This window comes from Penaeus vannamei, chromosome 33 (assembly GCF_042767895.1).
Source record: "Penaeus vannamei isolate JL-2024 chromosome 33, ASM4276789v1, whole genome shotgun sequence".
In the NCBI taxonomy this organism is placed as follows: Eukaryota; Metazoa; Arthropoda; class Malacostraca; order Decapoda; family Penaeidae; genus Penaeus; species Penaeus vannamei.
In genome coordinates this window covers 9,143,299-9,148,298 of record NC_091581.1, presented here as the reverse complement: position 1 = coordinate 9,148,298, position 5,000 = coordinate 9,143,299, and the positions used below count along the sequence as shown (strand labels likewise).

Here is a 5,000-nt window from a genome sequence, read left to right as displayed (position 1 = left end):
ATATTCCAATAAGAATTTCACCGCCCCCCCCCCCACACACAAAAAAAAAACTTTGAATCTTATATATTCCGATTTGCTGTTTATTACTCAATCATAGTGACCTTATCTATATGAAATGATTAATATAATTTGTGGTCGAGGGATATGTAAATAAATTCCTACTGGTGACTCCTTTTACCATAAATTTCGACAAATAACTATAGACTTGCAAACGAGAGTGGTAGCCCCTGTAAATAAACTATTTGGCCTTCTGGTAATTTCTAATGGCATTGTCGATTTGGAGGTCTGTGAAGAGTATTGATAATAATGATAATGGTAAACGCAGTGGACATGCCAACAAAATAAGTACAAAAGAGAGAGAGAAAAAAAAACGAGCACTTTATACTTTTTCCAGGATTTTTCTTAATGCTTAGGCCACAGATTTTTTTTTTTTTTCTTGAATAGCGGGCAAGTCTGGTGATAATGAAGGAAATCCCCAGCTTCCAAAGATCAGAAGTAAAGGAATGCATCAGTTCCAGCCCCACCTGGAGGAAGTGAAATGCTGTTTTACTAAAAGACAGACAAAGAATTCTTTCAACCAGAATTTGTTATTTTGGAAATCAAAATCAAATATATCCACGATGGACAATAGACATGACATGACACACGAGAGTAAGATATTTCCGCCAAATATATTTCTTTTTTCTTTTGAGGACGGGAGAAATTATACCATACTCAATGAATCATACACAAATTGATTTGTATTTATTTTTCGCTATTTCTTTCGCGGACGTCACAATATCGGCGGGAAACTAGAATAAGAAAAGATTCGGGATTTTTTCATTTTTCATTTTCCTGGAAATAAATGCTGGCGGGCCAGCTAAAAAAAAAAAAAAAAAGAAAAGAAAAAGGGGGGGGGATTTAAACAGGCTGGCAACTTCATTGGAATATTTTAAGATTGGACATATTTCAGTGCAATGATAGGCATACAACAACGTTTAATACATTTTACTCTTTTGTTGAAAGCATACGCATGCGCGAGTACACTCACATACACATATATGCGTTTACCATTGCATACATAAGTGTAATATAACGGTTCTCGTAGAAATTATTATATAATTCAACTACATATAATTTACATGTCTCCGTGGTGTAGTGGTTAGCACGGTCGCCTCCTACGCGACAGACTCGGGTTCGATCCCCGACGGATACTACATCCAGACGGTTTTATGCAGGAATATCTGCTTGCATCTCTATCTGCTTACCTACCCTTCCATATATCTTTCTACTTTTATTTCTGTCTCTTTCTCCGGTGTTTACAATGCGAAGGAGTATGAAGGAATTGGAACGTTTGATTTTGTATTTTTTCCATTTCTTTCGTTGTTTGTTAGTGTTTATGCGCGTTTTCGTAATTTTGCTGTCAGTCTTCTCATAATCATATGATTGTATTTATATGAGAAGCAAAGACTGGGAGGAGGAAGAAGAGCACGAACAAGTGACGAAGAGAAAGAAAGAAAAATCAAGACGGAGTAGGAAAGGTAGAAGGATGGAAAGAGGCAAAAGAAGCAAATTTTGTTTTATCATCTTGCTTAGTGTTATCTTCGTTCCACTTTGCCTACTTCAGATAAGTACGATTTCATAGGAGAGAAGAATGGTCTCTTTTTACAGTAGCTTGATAATTACCTATATGTTTTGAATAGTTTGTTGTCACTGTAGTTCACAGTCTTGAAATAATCAAATACTATTTTTGGTCCGTAATGAAATAAAAACACAAACTAGACAAACCAGACAGTACAGCTACCAAGGTGTGAAATGCTACTACTGTTGCATTGTGACAGGTGGATCCTGTGGGAACCAGATATACCTGTTTTATATCATATGAGATGTAATTGTTTACATTTCATTTCATTTTCTGTTTGTACCATGTGAGATAATTGTAATTCATCTTATCAGATTTCTTGTCCACATTACATTTGATTCTCTCTTCCCACGAAACTACTTTTTAGCTATATGTTTTTATGTTGATACCATTTGATGTAAATTATCCATTCCAAGATTATTAACACATATATATTACAGAGAAAGCATGTAATTCCATGGCGACACAGTTGTATATTGATTTATATATGTTTTCATAAACGTACTGCGGTTGGGTTTAAACTGTTACTTTAACTGTTACTATGAGAAATTCATGATTTCATTAAAAGGAATTCGAATGAACACCAATGATTACGAAAATATTCTTTATCATTGACATGGAATGTTGACTAAAACTTTCGAGACGATCGTAGTATTAAATCTACAAAACGCTTCAGAGATCACAGCTGATTTCCACTGATGTTCAGAAATAAGAATCTTATTACTTCTCGACATTTTAGGGATAGGCAGATGCCTTGGAAAGTCATTAATATGATATATAAATACTGGTGATTTCATATCAAAGTTCGAGACTGCACATAAATTCTGTGCTTACGTTTAAACCCAAATCTTCAAGGTTTCAAATTCTACTTCGCTCAGCGCCGCCTCCGCTCGTGAGCCCAATCTCAGCGTCGCCGCGGGCGACTTCCTTTCAGGAATCGGGTCACGTGACGCAGCCAGCGGTTCCGCGCCGAAGGGGAGAGGAAAGGCGCTGGCAAGGTGGGTGACGCGCGCGGGAAACATTTTATATCATGGCTGAGCGATGCAGGGGAATGTTCGTCAACGGCAAAGGGTGAGTTCACTTCTAGGTGATTGGACTCGTGTCTCTGTTGCCAACAAGGGAGGGAATTCGAGTCGCTGACTACTACACATGTAACAACATATCTTTTTTGTTTTTTGTTTTTTGTCACAACTGTAGAATCAGCGAGTCTTACTTTCATATTTTGGAGGTTTTTACCTGTCAAGTCAAAAAGACTTTCTCCAGAGAGAGAGAGAGGAAGGGAGGAAGGGAAAGAGAGAAAGATAGAGGGAGAGAGTAAGAAAGAGGGAGAGAGAGATATAGAGCAAGAGAGATAGAGACGCCTAATAGACAGACAATGCGAGAAACTTTGGTCATTGATATGAAATTAATAATATTAGCTGTTAGCCTACAAGTTGGTTTATTTACAATAGTCACCAAATGATTTCTCTTCGATCTACCCATATCTCTCTTCTATTTCCTTCTCTCACTTTTCCTGCATTACCCTTGTTATCATAGTTGATATACCCACCATAAGCATTGTTTTGAATCTTCAGAAAGAATGGGAGGAAGAGGTTAAGGGAGAGATGGAAAATACTCAGAGATGGAGGAGGAGGAGAAGGAGATGGAGGAGGAGGAAGAGGAGGACCGGGAAGAGGACTGGCATTACCATTATCGTTTTAATCATAGTCGTTATAAGTAATACTGTCATCTCTTTTACGTGTATACACTATCCCTACCACTAATCTTTATTACTGATGTTCTAAATAGCATCATCATTATCATCGCATCACCATCTTGATCATGATGACGGTACTGATTAATTAATTAATTAATGATTAAGGAAAATTATACAAATCATTAATACTAACAATTTCATAAGGATGATGACAATATGAACACCCCGCTAAAACGATAATAATAATAATAATAATAATGATAATAATAACAATAATTGTAATAATAATAATATTAATAATAATAATGATAGTAATAATAACAATAACAACAACAACAACAACAACAACAACAACAACAATAATAATAATAATGATAATAATAATAATAATAATAATAATAATAATAATAAAATATTATGGAATTTTCAGTATTGGCAGGGGATAAGAACACCCCTAAAAATAACAATAACAATAATAATAATAATAGCAATAATAACAACAACAATAATAAAAAATAATAGTAATAACAACAACAACAACAATAATAATGCAAAATAATAAGATAAAATAAAATTCCTAGTAGTGGCCGGGGACCGACCTCTACCGCTGAGCCACGATGCTCTTTTTAATTAATAATTAATATCACTCTATGCCGTCTTTTCACGAACAAAGAATCGGGATTATCCTATGTTTATTTTCTTTTTTCTCTTTTCTCTTCCTCCCTTTTCTATTTCATGGCCTCTTTCTTTTTTTCTTGTCTCTTCCTTCTTCGTCTTTCTCTCCTACACTTCAATCTTTACCTTTTCGTTTGCCTCGTTTTCCTCCTTTTCGCTTCCCTCTCTTTTCTACTACTCTTGCTTCCCCTTTCGCCTCACTTCCTTCCGATCCCTTTCTGTTTTTTTCTTGTCACGCTTTTCTTCTCTTTCATCTCTTATCTTACCTTTTGCTATATTCCCTCTCTCTCTTCTTGTTAATCATTTTTATTCTCTCTTTCGCTTTTCCTCTTTATTAGGTCTACTTTTCCATATTTTCCTAGTTCTCCCTTTTCCTCTTTTTATCTTTTCTTTTTTCCCCTTCCCCACCCTCTCTCTCTCTCGCACTCTCATTCACTCTCTTTCTCCCTCATTTATTCTGTCACAGTACTTGTTCTCTCTCCATTTCTTTCTCTCTCTCCCTTTCCCTAAAAAATGTGATAATTCATTGAATAGGCATAATAAATAAAAATAAATAAATAAAAATAAATAAAAATAGGCATACTGGCGTCAAAATACGTAAGACTGACAAACACATGTACAAGTTCACAATTCATATGATGAGGCAACAGATGTTTAGGTTAATCACATAGCTATTTTCGCAAATATATAATCATGATTTTAACTTGAATTAGAATTTTAAAAATTGGTTTCCTCGTTTGTAGTCGGATTCTTTCTTTCCAGGCTGGGGATACTAAGCCTAATTATTAAAATTTCATTAACACTTACAGTATTCTCTCTCTCTGCCCCTCCCTCCCTCCCTCTCTCTCTCTCTCTCTCTCTCTCTCTCTCTCTCTCTCTCTCTCTCTCTCTCTCTCTCTCTCTCTCTCTCTCTCTCTCTCTCTCTCTCTCAGGGATCTTATCAGAGGCTCCTTTAGTAGTTTTACAGTTTTAATCTCTGATGCTTTTTGTAGATTCAGTATTACAATC

At 35.6% G+C, this 5,000-nt stretch overlaps 1 non-coding gene across 1 annotated transcript; it reads left to right on the top strand.

Annotated features, from left to right (window-relative positions):
- Window positions 1–1,123: 1,123 nt before the first annotated feature.
- TRNAR-CCU (transfer RNA arginine (anticodon CCU)) lies at window positions 1,124–1,195 on the top strand. The gene has a single exon. It is a non-coding gene; the product is annotated as a tRNA-Arg (tRNA).
- Window positions 1,196–5,000: the final 3,805 nt, after the last annotated feature.